At 42.0% G+C, this 22,868-nt stretch overlaps 1 pseudogene; it reads right to left on the bottom strand.

The window, feature by feature from the left end:
* LOC147750696 (forkhead box protein F1-like) overlaps positions 1–19,990 on the bottom strand; it is an 89,508-nt pseudogene extending 69,518 nt beyond the window's left edge.
* Positions 19,991–22,868: the final 2,878 nt, after the last annotated feature.

Raw genomic sequence — 22,868 nt, 5'->3', positions numbered from 1 at the left:
TACATGCCAAATCTAGAACCATCATTTTGGTGAGTCTAGGTCTTGCTGCAACACGAAACCGAGTTTTGAAATCTGTACAAGAAATTGAGTATTTGGCGGAGAAAGAACCGGACAGTACAGATATTTTGAAGACAAACATGTTGGATACATACTATCCAAATAGAAGTACTCACCTTGAGAACGCTTGTCTCTCTGAAGTTCTGCAAACCTACACTTTTAAAAGGAACGTCACAGAAGACATAAATAAAGGTGTATATGCTGTAATTGGATGTGAAGGCTGTTTAGTAAAACAAAGAAAAGGTCATTTGATTAATCATCGTAAATTGAGTTGTGATACTCCAGATAAAAGAGAATTTTATTACTTAGCACTTTTACAACTCTTTAAACCTTGGCGTAGAGAAGAGGAACTACTTGGAGATTTTCTTACTTATGAAGATTCATTCAATGCAACCCAAGATACCATACAATGTCCTGTTTTTTCAAGTTATCTACAAATGTTGAACGAGGAAATACAGCAAGAAGCTACAATTGCAGCAGAGATTGCTAGAGACAGTTATCAAGACAGTCAGAGTTCTACTTCATTGAGTCAGGATCCACTGGGAGGACCAATTATACAAAATGAAGCTGCCACTGCCATGGATGAAGTTGAAAGAGCCATGGAACAAGCTCAGGAGGATGGAGTTGACTTAGAAGATTTGGAAAAAGAACTAAACGTTGAGCAGAGACAAATATATGATCAAGTCAAACATCAAATTGAGCATGGTTTATCTCATGAGAAAAAAGAGTGCTCATGTACATCATTTGTACCTATCCGACTGTATGTGAGTGGAGAAGCAGGAACTGGGAAAAGTTTCTTGATTAAAGTGATTGCAACATATTTGCAGAAAAAAATGGAGTCATCGCTCTCTTGTGTTGTTACTGCTCCAACTGGGTTGGCAGCACACAACATTAAAGGAATTACTTTACACCGCTTATTGATGCTGCCAGTGGAGCATGATAACAAATTACAATACCACAAGCTATCTGGAGAAGCTTGTTGTGAAGTTTCAAGAGTACTAAAGAAAATTAAACTTCTTATCATTGATGAAGTAAGCATGGTATCAAATGTAATGCTTGCTTTCGTGCATTTAAGAATGCAAGAAACTCTTAAAACAGACTATGATGTGTTATTTGGAGGCAAACACATCATTGTTTTTGGAGATTTACTGCAACTAACTCCAGTGAAAGGACAGCCAGTGTTTAAAATGCTTACGCATGAAGATACCAGGAAGTGCTTAGGAAGCATTGGAAATGTTAACATATGGCTAAATTTTAAATATGCAGAACTACTTCAAAATATGCGACAGGCAAAGGATGAAGATTATAAAAATATTCTACAAGATGTAAGAATTGGAAAAGTAAGTGAGCATGGGAAAGCAGCTTTACATGCACGATTAATTTCTAATTTGTTTCCAAAAGAAAACATTCTCCCAGAGAATATTTTTAAGAAAATTCCTGAAAACAAATCTGTCATATGCTTGATGCCAACTCTGCAAGAATGTTCAATCTTCAACACCAAAATGTTAAAGTTGGAAAATCAAGAGATTGTGAAACTGGAAGCTTTTGATAACATAGAACATGAAGGAGCCACTAGTATTTTGTCAGAGAAGTTGAAAACAAAATTTAATTCTTTAGAGAAGACAATATCTAAAATTGCTGGTATGGAAAAGACTCTGTATGCATCTTTAAATTGTCGTATAATTTTACGACGTAATTTACATGTGGAAAGAGGTTTAGTAAATGGAGCAATGGGTCATGTTGTGGATTTTGTGAATTACCGAAATAGAGATGGAATTGAAATTATAAAAATTAAATTTGATGATATTGAAGATGTACAACAAATCAGTTGTTGTACTGCTCGGTTTTTGCTAGTGAAAGATTTATATGTCCGCCGAAAACAGTTTCCTGTTTCTTTAGCATATGCAGTAACTATTCATAAATCTCAAGGTTTAAGTGTTGATACTGCTTTAGTGAATATTGGAAATTCTGTGTTCAAGGAGGGGATGGCATATGTTGCTTTGTCTCGAGTTAGAACTTTATCTGGATTGTATTTGATTGATTTTGATGAGACAAAGATTAATGCAGATCTAAATTGTGTAAAAGAATATAATAGGTTAAGAAGAGAGTATGCTCCAAATTTACCTCAATATCCTCTGTTTGAAAAGCGTGTTGTAGGCCGAAAAATAAGAAATGAGACAAATTGTAGTGAAGTTGTAGCAAAAAGAAAAAAAGTAGATGAAACAGTAATTGTAAGCAGAAAGGAAATGGATTCAGTTAAAAATGTTGTTGGATTTCAGTTTGAAAATAGTTCTGGTGTCAACTGTTATGCTAATGTAGTGGTTAATGTTGTTTTCTTTCTCCAAACTGTAAAAGAACAGATTGCTGAAAATCGTGATCAAATACTTTGTTGTTTATTAAATTCTGTGTTTGAAAAATGTAACAGTGATAGAACAAAAATACAAAGTGTTTCTGAAATTCGAAATATTTTAGACACATGTTCTGGTCAAACACAATTTTCACAGAATATTCAACAAGATTGTCAGGAATTTTTAATGTATATGTTTGTTGTATTGCAAGATGAAGGTGTAGATGTCGAAAATCTTTTTGGCCTTTCTTATAAATGGCAACATGACTGTGACAATTGCTCCTTTTCAAGTAGTACTACAGTACACACTGAAAGATTTATATATTTGACTTTACCAGACTGCAAATCAGTGTCTTTTAATAATGTAGTTAGAGCAGCAAATCAAAACATGGTTTGTAGTCAATGTAAATCTGAAATGCTTTCAAGTTTATTTTTAATAAGCTATGGACAGTATGTTATTTTAATGTTCTAACGATGTAGACCTGATGGGACTAAATTGACAACATGAATTAAAAATGTTGTGGCTTCTCAATTATCAATTTCAGGAAGAACCTTTACAACTGCAGCAATTATTTACCATGATGGTCCTTCAACAACATCAGGACATTACACAGCCTATTTAAAATGTGAAAAAGGTTGGAAGCACTGTAATGATACTCAATTGACTTTCAAACAACGTTTGCCTTCTGACTTACTAAATTCTTACCTAGTGTTCTTACAACCAACATTTTAGAGAAGGTAATTGGCTATGAAGATTGCAGCAGTTAATATAAGTTAGTTTACTCTTCAAAATTACTTTCTGAATGAGAGTGATGAAGGTAATAAAAAACATGTAGTTCTCATGGAGATAGTATATGTTTATTATATAAACTGTGCTGTGAGTATTATAGGAATTATTTATTAAATGTAAGCTAAAGATGGAAGTAAAACTCTTGTTTCATAACGTGAAAGTTGTTGGAGCTTTTCTTTCAGAAAGTCGGGTAAATGAGACATTTGAAAAACAGTGGACTCATTTATATAGAAAAGGACTTTCTATACACTATTTGGCCTCATGGAAAAGTGGATGGATCAAAAGTGAGTTTAGATATGGTTTTTAAAAATTTACATTATTTAAGTAATTATTCAATGGGTTTTATAAACACAATCATTTTGATTGTGTTTTTTTCCACGCTGTTATATGATGAGTACTTTTGAAGTCACTGTTTTAAGTGAAATTCAATATATTCTGAGAACAGCAAAAATAAACCATTTAACATGTTGTTGAAATTATTTTGTATTTTCTATTATTAAATATATATCATTTTTGAATTCTCTTATGCTCAGTTACCTATTTCCACCCTCTATCACTCTTTTTAACTGAACCTCACTAGCCTTTTTTGACTCTCCCTCACCTCCCTTCCCTTATTCCATTTTCCACACTTATTCTCATTAACCACTCCTTCACTGCTCATTACCTCTCTCCCATTCACCAATTTCCAGCTGTCAGTCACTCTACTTCACTCCCCTTCCCTTTGTTTCCTTTCTTTGTTCCCTCAATAATTCTTCTTCTCTTATTCACCATATAACACTTCACTCACTTGTTTTCTCACTTCTTCTATCCTCTCAAATCTTCATTCCCTTTCCCTCACAGCCTGTGTCTTACTTTCAGTTTCTGGATCCTCTCACTCTCTCACTCCTCTTCCGTCATGCTTACTCCCTAAAAATAACCCACACTCCCTTCCTTACCTTTCTTTGCTCTCTTACTCAGTTCCTTTGTGTCACTTTTTTCTTTACTATCGCTATATTCTCACTCCTTCACTTCATTTGTCTCAAGCTTACTTGCTTTTATCTTCTCTTTATTTTCCCTTTTTCATCAACCTCCCTGCCCTTCACTCATCCTCACTTACCCTTGTTAATCTCCTAATTTATCTCTTGTATTGTAAAATATATATTATAAATATTGTAACTTATTTTGTTTTATCTTTCACAGATATATATTAAAAGGACATTTTAAATTAAGTTGATATTACTTATAAGGTAAGTTTGGTGTAGAATATTTTTTTCTCTATACTATTTTCCATAACCTCACTACTCTTCTTTGATATTCCCACATCTCTGTTTCCTTATAGCGCTTGCCTCACTTATCACAAATCTCATAGATTTCATTGCGTCACCTCTACAACCCTTTCTTGTGTCAATACACCCCTTTTGTATACATTACAGTTGACGCACGTATAATGTGGCGCAGGGGTTTACAAAGTGACGCATCTACCTAGATGCGTCACTTTGTAAATGTAACTCAACGAGGTACAATTTTTACACCACTGCTGTGTCACAAAAAGTGACGCACCGGCGGTGTAAAAGTAACACAAGGTCTCATAAATGAGGCTCTCAAGCACACCACAGGGAAAAACAGTGTAAAAAATTGTAGTAAAAAAAATTATTTCTAGCAATGCATCCTTTCACACATCCTTTCACATGGGGCAAGCTCATGACCTTACCTTATGTAATGTGAGAGATGTTACCATTGTGAGAGTCTACTTTATAAATACACAGATGTGTCAAAGATTGTGCACACAGCTTGTAAATATGCACTCAGACAAGAATATGAAATGCTGTGAGAGATCTTATCACTGTGAGAGTCTACCTTATAAACACACAGCTATGTCAAAGATTGTTTTGTCTGCCTGCATATTTACAAGCTGCGTGCACAATCTTTGACATAGCTGTGTGTTTATGCATCTCCCCAACATTTCATATGGTTTTGTATGTGCTATTCCTATCCCTCTCTTGATATTCACTCCTTCTACGCATGCTACAGGTTGCACAATGTGCTTCATAAAAATGAGCATATTTACAACTCCAATGAAAGCATTACACAATGTCTAAACCAGCATTGAATCCAAGCATAAAAAACAATTTATAAAAAGTCTACCTTATAAACACACAACTATATTAAAGATTGCGCACACAGCTTGTAAGTATGTCTCTCTTTTTTTGTATATTCCATCTCAATTTATGCCATTTTAAAAAATATTTTCCATCAATGCATCCTTTCACATGGAGCAAGCCCTAACTGAAAGGGACTGCGTCAGTCTTACACCTACTATGAGGCAGGTGGAAAATAAAGACACAACAGCGTCCTAAAAGTGACACAGTGAAATCTCATAGATTTGACTGCGTCATATGTACAACCCTTCTTTGCGGCAATACGCCCTCTTTGCATACATTACACCTTATGCACAGAGAAAAATAGTGAGAAAAAGAAGGCATGAGATGAAAAAGAGATGTGAAATGCACATTGGAGAAAATATAGTGGGAGAATGGAAGTAAATGTGAGTAAACTAACTATGTAATACAAAAATGTTGCACTCTATACTATAAGTCTCACTTTATACTACAATTATTTCACTACTATCTCATAAATTTTAAATAAAATATCAGAAAAATGTCTCAAACAATTTATAATTTATAAATATAAATTTATTCTTCAGAATTTTCATCACTTAGAAGTACTTCTAGCATTAATTGATCAGGAATCTCCTCATCAGAACTCTTCATAAATGATTCCTGGATCTCAACATAGTCTAAACATTCCATTAATTCAACATCCAAAGTCTCATCATTAAAATCCTCCATTCCATCTTCTCTCAAAACAAGGTCTTCTTCTTGAATAGTATTATGAATAGGATCATTTGAAACCTCAATCAAAGTATTCTCAACAAAGGTTGCAGAAATTAATCTTAATTGTGTCTGTCATTGACATCCATATTCTTTTTAAATTTCTTGCTGTAAATAGTAGGAAAAAACACTTTAATTTATCGTTTTTAGTAATAGATAATATTAAACTAGCTTTATCAAGTATTAAATTCCCCTTACAAATTAACAACTCACCTTTTAGAAAGCAGTAGAAGAGATAATACTGTGTAAATTTTTACACCAGAAATACAACACCAGAAATTCCTCACAAATGTACCTCGAAGAGTACTATCACAAAATGGCTGTGTTTCCCTCTCATTAGAGAACCATTTCATTAGTAGAAAACCAATGAAACTTCATCACACAGAAATTCAAAACCAAAGAAACATTTTAATTGGTTGTAAATTTCAAAAGCTAATTGGCTCTTGAGGGTCTGTAAACATTCTAAATGGTCTGCATAGTCCACCATCTTGTGACTCTGAAGAATAGACACACATGAGGTGAAAAATAAATGGGGAAATAATTAAAAAGGGGCAGAATAGACACCCTCTGACCCCCTAGGTTTTCCGAGGGGGGCATAGAAGGACCCTGACAGGCAAAAAAATTAAAAAATTCTTGGGGTAAGCGCTGGGTGCGCTTCCGGGTGCGCTCTCCGGTACGCGCACCGTGCGCGCACCAGGAAAAAATGATAAAAAATATATACATTTTACAAATGTTTTTTTTAAAAAAAAAAAAATAATAATTGATGTAAAAAACAGCTAACAAAAATAATTATAGGTTACAAAGTCGATATACAAATCAATTAGCTTTTAAAAAAACTATGAAATTCACAGAAAAAACCATAGGTTTCACAATCGTTATAGTTAGGAATTAGCTTTTAAAAAACCTTTGAAATTCAGTGAAAAAAACAGCGGCTTCACAATCGTTATAGTTAGGAATTAGCATTTAAAAAACCTTTGAAATTCACTGAAAAAACCATAGGTTTAACACCAGTTATAGTTAGCTGGACATTTTACTCATACAAAACCATTGGAATTCCCACGTTATAGTTAGTTGGACTCACTATAACTCGCACGCCCGCAATCCACTGCTGATGATGTCACATATTACATCATTCATGACATGGCCAGTGACATCACTGATGACATCACTGATGACATCTCAAATGACATCACTGATGACATCATCCATGTGATAATACAATGCATCTCCTCACACTCTAATCTAACCTTTGATACACCCAGTGTTAAATATAAACTACCATTCTTGAAATTATTGACTCACCAATACCAGTAACTACAAACACACTCACTGATTGCTAGGTCTACACACATCCACTCATTCACCCATACAATCACTCATACATACGGACACTCATCAATAGAACACTATCATATACAGTCATATTCCTATACAAACACTTACACACTGACACTCATTCACAGACTTACTCAAACACCTAGTCAGTTATGCAGAGAATCAATCACACTCCCATTTCCTCAACTACAAAGTTATACACATCAAACCTTACTTATTCAAATATATAGTAACACATACTTACTCTCTTTTACAATTACTGACACAAGTACACATTGAGATATATAGTCACTTACGCAATCACAGGCTCTCGTGTATAGTAATTTATATATATCAACTCTCACATGCACTGTGTTTTACATATGTACTTACTTGGACATGTAGTACTGAGATATCCTTTCACTCACCAACACACCCATGCACATAGTCAACCGCCCATACAGCTGTTTCCACATGCACTCTTGAACCCATACACCAAGTGAATCAACTGCTCACACATCTATGCACAGACTCACACCTCCCAGCCACCCACACACACCCTCCGCCTCACATACAAATACTTGGGCAACCAATCAATAACCCATATAGCCACTCATATAGCTACTGATCAACACATGCAGCAGCTTACACAACAACACACATACTGATGCACACATTCAGACAGTTTAGTCACTAACCAATGCATTTAGTAAGACACATTTAATCACTCACTCATACATTCAATCATGTACCTACTAAATCTTATCTTTTCAGAAAGACACACATTCACTGGATGTTGTCATCAGTGATGTCATTTGAGATGTCATCAGTGATGTCACTGGCCATGTCATGAATGATGTAATATGTGACATCATCACCAGTGGATTGCGGGCGCGCGAGTTATAGTGAGTCCAACTAACTATAACGTGGGAATTTCAATGGTTTTGTATGAGTAAAATGTCCAGCTAACTATAACTGGTGTTAAACCTTGGTTTTTTCAGTGAATTTCAAAGGTTTTTTAAATGCTAATTCCTAACTATAACGATTGTGAAACCTCTGTTTTTTTCACTGAATATATATATATATACAAATAAATCATAAATCCAATTAGAAACAAATATACCAATGTATATGTTGGACCTGACATCTTTTGGCGTGGTTTCCCTTGGCTTTTTGCTTTCTGACCTCCCGTTTTTTACTTTGTTTATGCTGGCTGTAGGATTCTGAGCACTTTACCACTCCTGACCAGTGCAAAAGTGCATGTGCTCTGTATCTAAAATGTGATGACAATTAGTTTATCCATGATTGACATATTTGATTTACAGGCCCTGTGCCCAGGGCCTGTAAATCAAATCCTACCAGCGACACTAAAGCACTGGTTGTTCCACCCACCTAAGTAGCCCTTTAATCATGTCTCAGGCCAGCCACTGCAGAGCCTGTCTGTGCAATTTTAAACTGACATTTTGACCTGGCAAGTTCACCTACTTGTCAGGCCCAAACCTTCCCTTTTAATACATATAGATCACCCCTAGGCACCTTATGGACAGCCCATGGGCAGGGTGCAGTGTACTTGAAAGGTAGGACATGCACTTTTGAGTTTTACATGCCCAGGTAGGGAAATACTCTTAATTTTGTATTTCACTACTGCAAAGCCCATCTCACACATACAGTAAGATTAGAGCTGCACTGTAAGCTTTTACAAGTGTAACTTTCAATTGAGAAAAGATAGGAAAAGTAAGTTTGGTGTCTCTGAAATCATAATTTAAAAACACATCACTAGGTGAAGTTGGTTTTTAAATTGCAGATCTGAAAATGTCACTTTTAGAAATATGGCATTTTCTTACTTAGACCCTTTAGTGCCCTCTGCTTGGCTCTAGAATACACATCTGGACTGGCTGACAGCTGGATTCCTGCATTCCCTTTAGACAGACACACACAAAGGAAGGATAGGTGTGCCTGATCTGCATATTGATGGGCCTGCCTGAGCAGGACATGTGGGAGGGGCTGAAACTCTTACCTGAGAGGGCTAAGTCATGTGCCACAAAGAGGGCTGCATACCTTCCTGTTGTGGGTCTGGAGCCAAGGCAGGGGTGGGCAGGGTCGGGCAGGGTCTTGAACACCACAAAGGCCTTTCTTTGAAGTCTCCCTCCTTCAAAAGCTAAAATTGGTAGAAGTACTGGACCTCTGACACCATAAACTCACTTCACTTTTGAGACCTGAGGAGTCTCTGCCTGGAAGAGGAGCTGTGCTGCAGGAGGAACTGCTACTCTAATAACTGCTTTGCTGTGTTGACCTGCTGCCTGTTGCCTCTTGCCTTTGCAGTGAGAAGGACTGAACCTTATATCTATAATCTCTAGTAAAAGCTTAAGTAACTCCAAGGACTTGTTGGTTTTCTCCCTGTTCACAAAGTTTTCAGGGCCATCAAAGACTTCATTTTCTTCTACAAGGCTAACGGACTCTGCCACCTATGAGCCTGGCAGCTGCAAAGACCGGTACTTGACACTTCCAAAAGCAGTGACTCCTACACAGACTGCCAGTGCAGCATGGCACTTCGTGCACCAAGACAAGCTAGTGACCTGATCTGCAGTTGAGCTCTGTGCTCAGGGATCCCCGAAACCGTGCTTCATTCCGAGTGACAGTGGAGAATGGACAAAGAAGCAGCGCGTCGCTCACAATTGCTGCATTCCTTTCCCTAAGCCAGCGGTCTTCAATCTGTGGGGCGCAACCCCCAGGGGGGTCGTGGAGTCCTGGGAAGGGGGCCGCAGATTCTGCAGAGTGCAGCTCCTGGCATTGGGCTGAGGGTGCTCACGGCAGAGGCCTAATTCACACCGAGGTGTGAAAAACATCAACGCCTCATTAACAAGTAAAAGGTCTTTTAAAGACCTGTCAAGTACTTGGATGTGACTGTGTGTGTGTCCCTGAAGCTGTTACAGCCGGGCTCACATACACGAGCTGGGGGGAGCTGGTGGGGGTGGGGGGGGAGGGGCTGGGGGAGTGGCTGTAATGTAGCCCTTTGAGTTCAATGGATGTTGCGCACCTGGAGCTGTGGGTCCCGTGACACGTCCCCCGCCCCCAGCAGGGAGGCACAGAGATGCCCTCCCATGAGTGGAAAAGAAGAAGGAAGACGCCGCAGAGAGATACTGATCTCCCCCCCCCCCCCCCCCCCCCCCATGAGCGAAGCACAGAAAAGGTGGGTGGATGAATGATGGGTGGATGGATGGATGAAAGGCTGAAGGATGGATGGATGGATGGATGTGTGAAAAGGTGGGTGGATGAATGATGAGTGGATGGATGAATGAAAGGGTTGATGGATGAATGATGGATGTATGGATGGAAGGATGAAAGGGTGGATGGATGAAGGAGAGATTGGTGAAGGATAGATGTATGGATGGAAGAATGAAAGGGTGGATGGATGGATGAAAGGGTGGATGGATGAATGATGGATGGATGTGTAAAAAGATGGGTGGATGAATGAAGGGTGAATGGATGGATGAAAGGGTGGATGGATGAATGATGGATGTATGAATGGAAGGATGAAAGGGTGGATGGATGAAGGATAGATTGGTGAAGGATAGATGTATGGATGGAAGAATGAAAGGGTGGACAGATGAAGGATGGATGGATGAAAGGGTGGATGGATGAATGATGGATGGATGGATATGTAAAAAGATGGGTGGATGAATGATGGGTGAATGGATGGATGAAAGGGTGGATGGATGAATGATGGATGTAAGGATGAAAGGGTGGGTGGATGAAGGATGTATGTATGGATGGGAGGATGAAAGGGTGGATGGATGAAGGATGGATGAAGGATGGATGTATGTATGGATGGGAGGATGAAAGGGTGGATGGATGAAGGATGGATGGATGTATGGATGGGAGGATGAAAGGGTGGATGGATGTATGGATGGATAAAAGGCTGCATGGATGAATGATGCATGGATGGATGTGTGAAAAGGTGGGGGGATGAATGATGGGTGGATGGATGAAAGGGTGGGTGGATGGATGTATGGATGAAAGGGTGGATGGATGTATGGATGGGAGGATGAAAGGGTGGATGGATGAAGGATGGATGTATGGATGGGAGGATGAAAGGGTGGATGGATGAAGGATGGATGTATGGATGGGAGCATGAAAGGGTGGATGGATGCATGAATGGATAAAAGGTTGCATGGATGAATGATGGATAGATGTGAAAGAGGTGGGTGGATGAATGATGGGTGGATGGAAGGAAGGGTGGATGGGTAAAGGATGGATGTATGGATGGAAGGATAAATGGGTGGATGGATGAAGGATGGATGTATGGATGGAAGGATGAAAGGGTGGATGGATGGATGTGTGAAAGTGTGGGTGGATGAATGATGGAGGGATGTGATGAGGTCTAACAGGCGCATTTATGGTTGTCAAAAGTTGATGATGAGGAGTACCAGTTTCTAGAAACGTTTGTCGGAAGGGGGTCCTTACACCTAAAAAGGTTTTACAAGGGGGTCTCGGCATCAAAAAGTTTGAAGACCTCTGTCCTAAGCATTGTCGGGGCAATGCCTGTGCAAGTGAAGTCTGGATCAAGAGAAGCGGATCGTCACCGAGCCTCAACTTCTTTTCCCCACACGTTGCCAGGGTAATGATGACGCTGAGTGGAAACCAACACGGATCCCTGAACCTGAGACCGAAGATCTAGCCATTGAAATGTACTGTGTTCACCTGGGATGCGTGAGGTCCTATAGCGGAGTATGGTAGGAGAGAGTCCTCAAAAGGTTGGAGAGCTCGCAGCCTAGGCGGGATGTAACGTCTATGAGAGGTTGCCAAGTGTGTTTAAATTTAGTATCTGTATGGGTGAGGACAGCTGTCAGCTGTTCCATTGTTATGACGTGCCATAGGCGCAAGAACCATGCAGAGATTGGGGTGGAGACGTCTTCCATTGGAGGGCTATATATTGTTTTGCAGCTCCCAGCATCTGCACGATAAGGCGCCAATCGTAATGTGTCATGGCTTTAAGTTGCATTGGCCTCACACCCAATAAGGTTACCGAGGGGGAGTTTGGTATAGGGAATCCCACTGTGTCCTTGATGTGGCTTAGGATCTCTTTCCAGAACACCATCAAGAGAGGACAGGCCCACCAGATATGAATGAAGTCCCCTGTCGATGATTGACATCTCCAGCATAGGGCAGAGAGAGTCGGAAGCCTTTTCTGTAGGCGCGAAGGGGTGTAGTACCAGCGAGTCATTCATTTCTATGCTGATTTGCGTTGGGTGGTACTCATATAAGTTCTAGGGATGTCACGCCATAGTTCTTCCCAGTTTTGTGGGGAGACTCTTCTCCTGGGTCAGTTATCCATTGCTTTTGGTATGTATGGGGACGGTTGGGTGGTGAATGTTGTAGCACCTGATATGTGCAAGATATTAGGTTGTGGGTGCCTTCAAAGGTTAGGACCAGGGACTCAAATGGGGTGAGCGGTCTATGGCTACCAGAGCGTATTTGGGAGTAAGCAATCAGTGGCAAAGTTAGTAGTATTGAAGTCTGTTGGCTTCAGTAATATGGAAAGGTTGCTTTCATTGTTCAAATTTTTTAAACTTATCGCACTTGTAGTCCTGGATAAAGCGGCACTCCCCCTGACTCCAGGATGGGAATGCATGTGGTCGTAAAGCTGGTGGGAACATGGGATTTCGAGTCATAGGCGGATTAGGTGAGGGGAAGGTTGTAAGGCCTCTAGAGATCACGATCCTGTCCCATATCCCCAGGACTGTTTTTGTGGGGGTTGCTATGTATGCGCTGCAGGGTTACACCCTTCTGCAGAGCTAGGCTAGGTCACACAAGGGCATGCAATCGACTGCCCGGTCCATGTGGAACCAGTGTTTTTTTACCCTTGCGAACCCCCCATTCAGCTATGTATCGAAGATGGGATGGCCAATATTATTCCTGAAGATTAGGGAAGGTCGAAGGCCTTCTCTGCATCAAGAGATATCAGACAGCCCGGAATGTCTCAACTTTGGACCTTTTTATAAGGTGGGCAATACGTCGAATGTTGTCAGCCCCCTGGCGGTGGCAGATGGACCCCACCTGGTCTAGGTCGATCAGTTACAGGAGGTAAGGCTCTAGACGGTTCGCTAGTATCTTGGTATAAATTTTAGCAATAGGTCGTTAAGAAGTGCATTGTGTCAGAGAAAGTATTAAAGAGGTGGAGTAAGTGGCCCTGAAGATGAGAGAGAAAAGTGCCGGAAAAGATAACCAGGAGGCCGTCCGGTCCCGGAGCTTCATTAGTCAGAAGTTTTTTAGTGTTCTACCCAATTTGCATAAGGTGATTGGGTCCCCTAGTAGTTTCACATGTTGAGGGTCAATGGGTTCCCAGGGGCATGTACTGAGGAAAGTCGAAGTCTCTTTGGGCGAGTGAGTGGCGGCAGCGTATAGCTCAGTGTAAAACGTGGCAAAGACTTGCCCATTGTCCCGTTCATAAGTGGCCCAGGTGTTGTCTACGTGTTTGATTTTGGAAATATGTGCTTTAGTAATTTGAGCCTGAAGGGGACGTGCTAAGATTGCACCCACATTTCCCCCCCTTGAAAAATTTCTCCTTAAGCGACATAAGTGTTCGTTCTGCCTTATCAGTGTGATGTGATCTCAGTTGGCCCCGTAGCATAGTAAGGTGCTTCTTGTGTTCTTTTGAGAGTGTGGCGTGGGCTCTGCGTTCTAAGGCCTTGATGTTATTGGTTAAATTGTTTTCAACCAGGCAAGCTTCTCGGAAGCGGGCAATAGCGATAGAAGATATGACACCTCGGATGGTTGCTTTAAAAGCATCCCATCCCGTAGCTGCAGGTGGCTCTGGGGGGGGGGGGGGGGGGGGTTCGCATCAAAGAAATCAGAGATCGCCTGACGAATCTCAGCCAGATATACTGGTTCCCGCAAGACATGGGGAGGAAGGTGCCATCTGTAGGGGGCATTGTGTCGTCTACCTGGGACTGGGAACGTCATCGCCACATGGACATGATTGAATATGGATATGTCTGAGATATCGGCCGATTCCAGGGAGTTTATCAAAAAGTGAGAGAGGAAACAATAGTCAATTCTTGAGTAAGAACTGTGAATATGTGAGATAACGGTGTAGTCGCGTACGTCCGGGGAATGATATCTCCAGGCGTCCGCCATGCCCAAATCTGTAAGTTCCCTCTTCAAGGCGGCTGACATTGCCCCTGTATTCTGGTAAGTGGTGTCACTACGGTCCTTATTGGGATCGCAAACCATGTTAAAGTCACCTCCAAAAATCACTGAGCCCTCCAGGGAGTGCAGTGGTCTTTCAGCAAGGATCTGAGGAAGGAATCTTGCATCTGAGTAGCCGCATAGATATTGAAAAGGGTCAAAGGATGTGCACCCAATTGGGTGTGGAGTTTTAAGTACCGGCTCTCAGCATCCCCTGCCTCCCCAATATGGATTTAGCTAGTACGACAACCCCGCTGTTTTGGTATTGATAGGGGTATTTAGGTTGCATCATGAGATGTGTATCAGTAGAGAGCAAGTGAGTTTCCTGGAAGAAGATAATGTTGGGGTCTTGGAGGAGTAGGTATTGCCATATTTGTCACCTCTTATTAGGCGAGTTAAGCCCTTTATTATTAACATTTTGAAGCCACTGGTTAATTGTTTTAGATTGATGTTTTGGTGGATATGGGGATAAATGTCTTGTGCCAAGAATGAAATTGTGGCAAGCCCACACTTGTGGCGAGACTATGGGAGGTGTTCATGAGTTGTTACAAACGTAGACCATACGGATTTTGCAACCTTTGCCTTGCATTGGATCTCTGTTCATTTTATGATATGCAATATGGTCTAGTCCATTAAGGACTTCAATGAGATGCTGGCTGGGAGGGAGTCCTCATATTGGAGACTGAAGCATCCAATGAGGATTCTTTATTTATTTATTTATTTATGCATTTTATAAAGTGCACAAATACCCGTAGGTGTCTCAGCGCTGAGGACTGACGGCAATCGGGTATATAGGTGAGTTATTGATTAAAAAGCCCTGTTTTCATCTGCTTCCTAAAGGTAAGCAGGGTAGGACTATCTTTGATATGGGGGGAAGGATATTCCAAAGTTTGGTAGTGGCACACAGAAAATATCTGCCACCCCAAGATACTTTTTCTGTACGGGGAACAATAAGAAGATTAGCAGAGGAAGAGCGTAGTTGTCTGGGCGAATTGTAGGGCCAGAGGGATTGCCTGAGAAAGTCAGGAACGATGGAATGAATGGCCTTATAAGCAATGCAGAGCACTTTAAACTTGGATCTGCTTCTGACAGGTAGCCAGTGAAGTTGGCGAACTACTTTGGAGATGGGTTTGAATTTGGGAGTGCCTGTCAGCAGCCTGGCTGCTGCATTTTGTTTTAGTTGTAGTTTGTTGAGAACTCTTTCTTGCGCGTTGATAAATAGACTATTGCAATAATCTACTTTGGACATGACCAAAGTACTGATCAATGTTTTGGCGGCTGCAGAAGGGAAGTATGGGAGAAGTTTCTTTATGATCTTGATGATATGAAAAGCTGATGAGACTGTTGTCTTGGCGTGGTGCATGAATGATAACTTAGTGTCAAAAATTACTCCAAGGTTTCTGACTTTTTTGACTGGTGATGGGATGGTCCTAATTCTGCTGGCCACCAGAGGGAGGACCAAGAAGGTGTAAGATTGCCGAAGATCATTACTTCCGTCTTGCTAGAGTTCATTCTGAGCGAGTTGCTTGCCATCCAGGCACTTAATGCCAACATTCCTTTCTGAAAGTTGGCTGCAACCCTAGTCCCGTCGTTGTGTATTGCCAACACTAGTTGTGTATCGTCAACATAGGAGGTTAGGCCCAGATTGTAAAATTTAATGAAACAATGGATTTAATATCTGTTGGGATTGCAGATCATCAAAGAAATTAACTGAGCATTTTGGCAGTCTGTATGCAGTAGTATTCCTAACAACTTTCTTGCTGCTATATCTGCATGTAGGTCGCTTAGTAAATTATAACATAGTACTCCTACAAGTTGTATCTAGAATCAATGTCTCAAACTTTAATTGGGTGTCTTTACTGTCATACATCAGACCAAGGAGGAGGTTACTCTGAAACAATGTACATTTTTGTGTGAGGTGATCAATTTTAATCAACCCAAGTGAACCATCTATTGACAACGGCATCCTTTTGCACAGCTCTGTTAACGCTTTAAATTATTAGATTTTAGCCGTGCTTTAACTTGGAACATTCTGTCTTACAAATAATAGACCTGCATTCACAGATAATGAACTTTACTTGGGCATCAAGCAAACCCTAAACAAAATGCACTTGGGTGTATGTTTAGGAGAGATGAATGCTCTGCTACACCTCATTGTGATTTGGCAACAGCAACCACTTCCTCTCTTACTTCTGTCTCACAAGGAATCTCAATGTGGCCATTGTCATTTGCAATTGCTGGCATTGCATTTTGCCAGCTACCTGTCCTTTCAGGTTTTAAACCAGCACAGAACTACTGACCTTAATTGAGTTAATCACTTTGAGGCTCATTTAAAGCCTGGCTGGAGGTTCACCGAACTCTTAAACTGCTGGGTGGTTGTGGTGACACCTCCATCAGCCCTACGACAGCCCACCTGCTGCATTATGAGATCTAAGCAGTGGTGGTGGACTTTTTCTTGCCAAAAGTGTGCCCCTCATGATAGTGACAGGCGCACTTTTGGCAAAAATGTATTGGCTGGTGTGCCATCAGTTATGGTGGGCCAATCGGCATAGTTTTCGTTTTTCAGAAGCAAGACACTGAAGATTGTTCCTGAAAAAACCTTAATGCAATGGCCCTGATGCACTGGGAAATTTCTGTCAGCATGTGGAGCATCACTGTGGGAAGGCCTGGTTTAAACAGTTCCTGTCTTCCAATAGGGAGATGCTAGTAGACCTGCAGTGGATGGGCCACCGCCTAAAGGTTTCTGAAAGCAAAGCCATCCTCCACCTCTAAATAAGGAAGCATGAATTAGGTGGGATGCTGCAGCCACTGATTTATGACAGACGCATCCCCCTTTAAATTATTTTGTTACTATTGTAACACATTGAATAGAAGGGGAAAAAAGCAAAGGTGTTTATCCATGAATACCTTCTTTATATCTGTGATCCAACAATATTATAATCACCATCCATGAACAATGGGGCACTGATTGGCATTATTCTGGTACATTGCAAGGAAGTCCCACTTCTGGTTTTGCTAAAAATGTGTTGCTCTAGCTGTTGAGATTAATTTCACCATCTCACCTATTTACTTTCATTAAGACTTCTAATCATACAATGGATACTGCATATTACTGAATGTTTGATTACAGTAAAATACATATCATTTGCTTTTGGGAATTGCTTACCAGATGTGTGTCCAGCTATCTGTTGTCTGTCACTCTTAACTGTCTCCAAGCGCACTTGCCATTGTAAATATTTAGAAGTCAAAAAAGTCAACTTAAATAAAGCTTTTACTGTTTGAAGAATTGTGTGAGACACCTTAAAACTCAGGCACAAATCCAAACTGTTTTAGTAAATAGTTGTTGGGTTCCGGTATTTGGAATACATATTTTCAAATTTGATTCCCATTGTGGCAGAATTGCGTGCCATGTTAAACAGCAGCAGAATTTCATAAGAACAGCTGGTTATTTAAAAAAATTATCTTTCATTTGCATACCTATTCACCAGCATAAAGACAAACTCCATGAAAATGGAATATTCAACAGCAGCAAATGGTTGAACGAAATCATGGAGAGATGTAGAAAGCGTCAGTAAATACTGCCTTTTGTCGGTTTTATCGCCGGCAGAATCATAATGTTACATTATACATATCCAGCTGGGTGCTTTATCAGATGAATGCCTCCAAAATTACATATTCAAAGTTGTACAGGAGATGACACATAATATTCATGAAACACAGCAAGATGATAAGCAATACAATCATTGCGGATTCTTAAATCAAAACTTAAATATGTTTCTAGGGAAACGGTTTGTACACTTCTGAGCTTTTCTATTTGTTTTACTAAAATGAACAGTGTAAATTGACAGAAACGTCAAAGCAACTATCAGAATGGTTGGAAAAATTCTTGACCTAAGTCTTGGAAAAATTGGCCTAACCCACAAATGAATAGACACAGCTACCTCTGGATCCATATGGTCAATATCTGGAAACAAGCAGGACGTTTTAAGACAAATAACCGTGATTTAAATGTATTTCTAGAGGGAGCATGATTAGACAGATTGCTGACCAAGTTTGGGAGCCAATTCCAAGATTTGAAGGACAAATAGGAAAAAAACAGCCTCTTAGTTTGGCACGATTAATCCGGTTCAAGGCAAGCATTTTGAAAGAAGAAGATGTAAAAGTACTCACGGGGATGTATGAGGAAATCGTGAAATTGGATTCAAATGTTTTACCAAAAATTACGCCTAGATTACAAGCATTTAGCACAGCTGTTGGTGGAGACCAAAGATATTATGCATATCATAAACCAGACAAGATAGAGTCAAATTCAGTTTCAGATGGTTAGTTGTCAATACATCTCGCCGATAAGACTAAAAAAATGTATGACATTTTTTAGATGTCAGAACCTGTTTGGATTTTTACACAAGTTGATTATCAACCACAGAGGTATAACAGCAGAAACTGAACTGTGTAATAAGGTGAACCAAAGGTAATATGCATAGGTTGAATGAAGTGTGGTTGAGTGAAGTGACTGGTGGAATTCTTCTAGTCACTAGTCAAAAACCAGGTCTAACATATGAAAGCTAAACAGCTTGTTCCAACTTTTCAAGAAAAGATGAGATCAAAGTGGAAACACTGTTCTTCACTCCTTGCTCCCACAAACACTTTAGGGAAGTAAACCATTGTTATAAAGATGATCACTCTGAGGCAGAAGAAGGTAAGTGGAATTTTTATTATGTCACCCACTCTCCAAGACTGCCAGAGGGATGCCAACATTCCATGGCAAGATCCAATAGGACATACCAACAGGGTGTGGGAGAGAGGGGTGGCGGAACGTACCAAAAGGGGAAAGAAGAAAGAAGGAGAAATTACAACAGCCACAAAAGGCTACAGAGAAATCCAATAAAATTGACATGCAGAGCCACCAGCCTGACGTTGTTAAAAGCATAAAAACCCAAAAGCATGTAAACTCAGCAGTACATTTTAAATAAAAAAGGCGTGAAAAATTATGAAACGTTAGATCATAAGCAGATAAAAAGTAGGCTGTCAATCTCAGCGAGAGGAATGTTTTTGTTGAGCGGAATATGAATTGTAACAACACAGTTCTATAGAAAAAAATAATTGCAAAAGCACGAGATCCATTGTATCTTCAAACACAATTATGAGGAAAAAAGGTTTGGTTTCCAGGTTTTGATTTGCTAGTGGATGAAACGATACAAATGTGCCAAATCATTGAAGGACCTAATCCTTTGGAGACATTAACGATATCAGAGCATCAAGAATATAATTGATCCACTGTGGCTATAGAGATTTAGGGAGCAAAAGATTTAGGCCATTATTTGTTTGTCATTATTGTTGAGTATGCCTTTTTACTTACCGGTAATCTTCAATACTCCTGGTCTGGTTGTACTCGTCCCATTCATGACATATGGAAATAACCATAACCCTGACAGAAAACAGAACAGAGGAATGCTGGGACCCCTACCCCACCCCCTCCCACTGGGAGTACTTAACCAGTACTTACCCAGCATTCCACCTGAACTACCATGCCACCAATAGGAAGGCCGAATGTCCGGGAAGGAGGGAGGGGCGTGATGAATAGGACAAGGACAATGGGACAATGAGTAATGAAGATTACCGGTAAGTACTCGGACATTACCCCCTGAACCCTCCAGTCCTCATCCGATTCATAAAATATGGAGCATACCAAACACAGAAACCCGTCCTTCCGAACCCCCAAAGAACACCCAGAACACTGCACTGAAAGCAGCATCCCATGCGAAGAAATGGGAGAACCACAGCAAAAAACAGAAGGAGCACACAGCCTGCAATGCTCCCAACTGAAAAAAAAGGGGTGCACTACCCAGAACAAGCAGGAGACAGTCAAGGCAAACAAAAAAGCAGCAAGCCCACGGCGCAGCTACACCACCACAGCGAAGGACACCCAAGGCCACACAACCCAGAGGGCAGCCAACCCACACTGGAAACGACCCCAAACCAACACCAGAGGAGTAGCCACCAACAATGAAGCACCAGAGACAGCCACCAACAGAAGGACTGTGAGGAGGCCACATACAGAAGAAGACCCAAAAAAGCCAAGGAAAGACGAAAAGGGACACAAAAAAGACCCCGAAGAACCAGGACCCTGGAACAGAGAAGCCACCACAGGCACCAAGGAGGCAGCCAACCACAGAAAAGACAGTCAGAGCACCTCGGCGCCCAGATCCCCAGATCCCCCAGATCCCTCAAATCGCAGAGTAGAAGGGAGCCAGCCCAGAAAACCACCATGAAGGGGACAAGGCAAGGAAAAGCAAAACCAAGGCCTGAAAGGAGGCACACCACAGAGACCCCAAGCTGAAAGGCCAAAACCCCAGAAGAGAAAAGGGGGCTGAAGCAAGCACATCACCAGAACAACAGGTACACAGAGGACCAGAACAGACCAAACACACCATAGGGCATGAAAAGCCTGCAAAGGCTCTCATAGGGCTAAAGCCTGCCGACATCCAGTGCCCCACAAGCCACCCCAGAGAAACAACAGCAGAACCAACAGATAGCGTCCCAAAGCAGACAAAAGAAGGAGCCCCAACCAGGAAACGAAGAGCGACAGTGACAAACAACTAGACCAACCCCACCACAACCAGGGAGACCCACAGCAGAATAGCCCAAACAAAGGAGGAAAGGGCCTTCCACCTGGGCCCAGGCACACACCCACAAGACCAGCCAAGGACAGGACAACACAGCCCAAACCAGGAAGGAGGTACACACTGACCAAGGAACAAGCCCCGACCAACCTGACGGATGTGTCCATCAGAGAGCTCAGAGGATACCACCGCTGCTGAAAAACCTCAGGATGACCAGACCCTGTGGCAAGAACGTCCAGCATCAACCACCAGTGCTGACACAGGACGACATTCTAAAGCACCCAGACTGGGAGAAGGAGCCCTAGCTGGGGTACACGGACAGGCCAACAGGCCAAGACCGAGGCACTCACAAAGAATGCAGCAGACACTGGGAATCGACCACTGGAACCCAACCCAGGAAAGGCACCGCCGACCCCTCCCACGGGAAGTAGGTCCGACGAGCACCAGAACACCAGCTGCCTGAAGACCAACCAGGAGGACCAGGCACCCAGAAACCCACACCCCAGAAAAAAAACAGGGGGAGAACCTGTACCAGACAATAGTGAAGGAAAAGAGGCAAACAGGACCCTGACATATAGAAAGAAATCCCCAAGGGGTGGACACCAAAAGACCCGAACTGGACCAAACTGGTAAAGGACCCAGAAATCTGTGAGGACCAAGAGATCCAAGGGACCGAGGGATGCAAGCCTTCAAGGCCTTGAGAACAAGGGAACCCAAAGACCAAACAAGCACTCCTGGGGAGACCCCTCCACAAAAAACACAAATCAAGGACTACACCCACAACCAAAGGCAGGTTGTCTGAAGGCAGACAAAACAACTCCGGAAAATGACAAGCCATCGGAGAAGAGTCGCACATTGAACAACACAAACAGCGACTAGCCACAGCACACCCTAGACCCAATAGCTGGGCCACGGGCCACTGGGCCAACCAGCCCAAACCGGGAAAGAGGAGTTGCCCAACCAAACTGCAGAAGGGCCAAGACAAAGCCCAATGATGGGCCAAGAGCAACTGGAGACACAGACAGCCACTGGCCCAGTCCAAAAACAAGCGGGAAAACAAGCACCATGCCATGACCACAAGGACAGGGGAGACAAGCGGGAAGCCCCACAGCCCAACCCAGCTGGCGGCCACAAAGGTATGCAAGAAGCCAGCCAACAGAACCACAGATCCACCAGCATAGACAGGATGAGGAACCCATGCCCACCATCATAAAGCCAAACCCTAAGACAGGAAGGCCAAATCAGCCCAAGAGAACAAGCAACAGAATGCAACACCCATGCCAGCAACCTGAGGTGGCTCAGCAGGCAACCCCCACCCAAGCAGCTGGGCTACAACCAACCACCCCAGGAAACAGAGTAAGAGGCAGAAGGCCCCGGCGCAGCCCAAATGGCCGGAGTACAGCCACCCCCAGAACAGGAGCAAGGAAGCCACCAACACAGCACAACCACAGGCCCGGAACCAGAGGCACAGGGCCAAACATCCACACACCAGAAACCCCCTAACTGCCCAAGGCAGAGAGAAAAGCCACTGGAACCAGCTACAACCACGGCCACAGAGGCAACACACTGCAAAAGGCAGCAAAGAAGCCAGGGCAGAAGCTTGTTCAGGGATGCCAACAGCGTGGCCCAGCCCGCACCTGGGGAAGGCAGGAAGGGCCAAGGGGAAGGGCAGGGAGGAC

Source organism: Lissotriton vulgaris, chromosome 1_1, assembly GCF_964263255.1.
Source record: "Lissotriton vulgaris chromosome 1_1, aLisVul1.2, whole genome shotgun sequence".
Lineage (NCBI taxonomy): Eukaryota > Metazoa > Chordata > Amphibia > Caudata > Salamandridae > Lissotriton > Lissotriton vulgaris.
The sequence above is the reverse complement of the archived record's forward strand: the minus strand, read 5'-3'. Positions and strand labels throughout refer to the sequence as shown.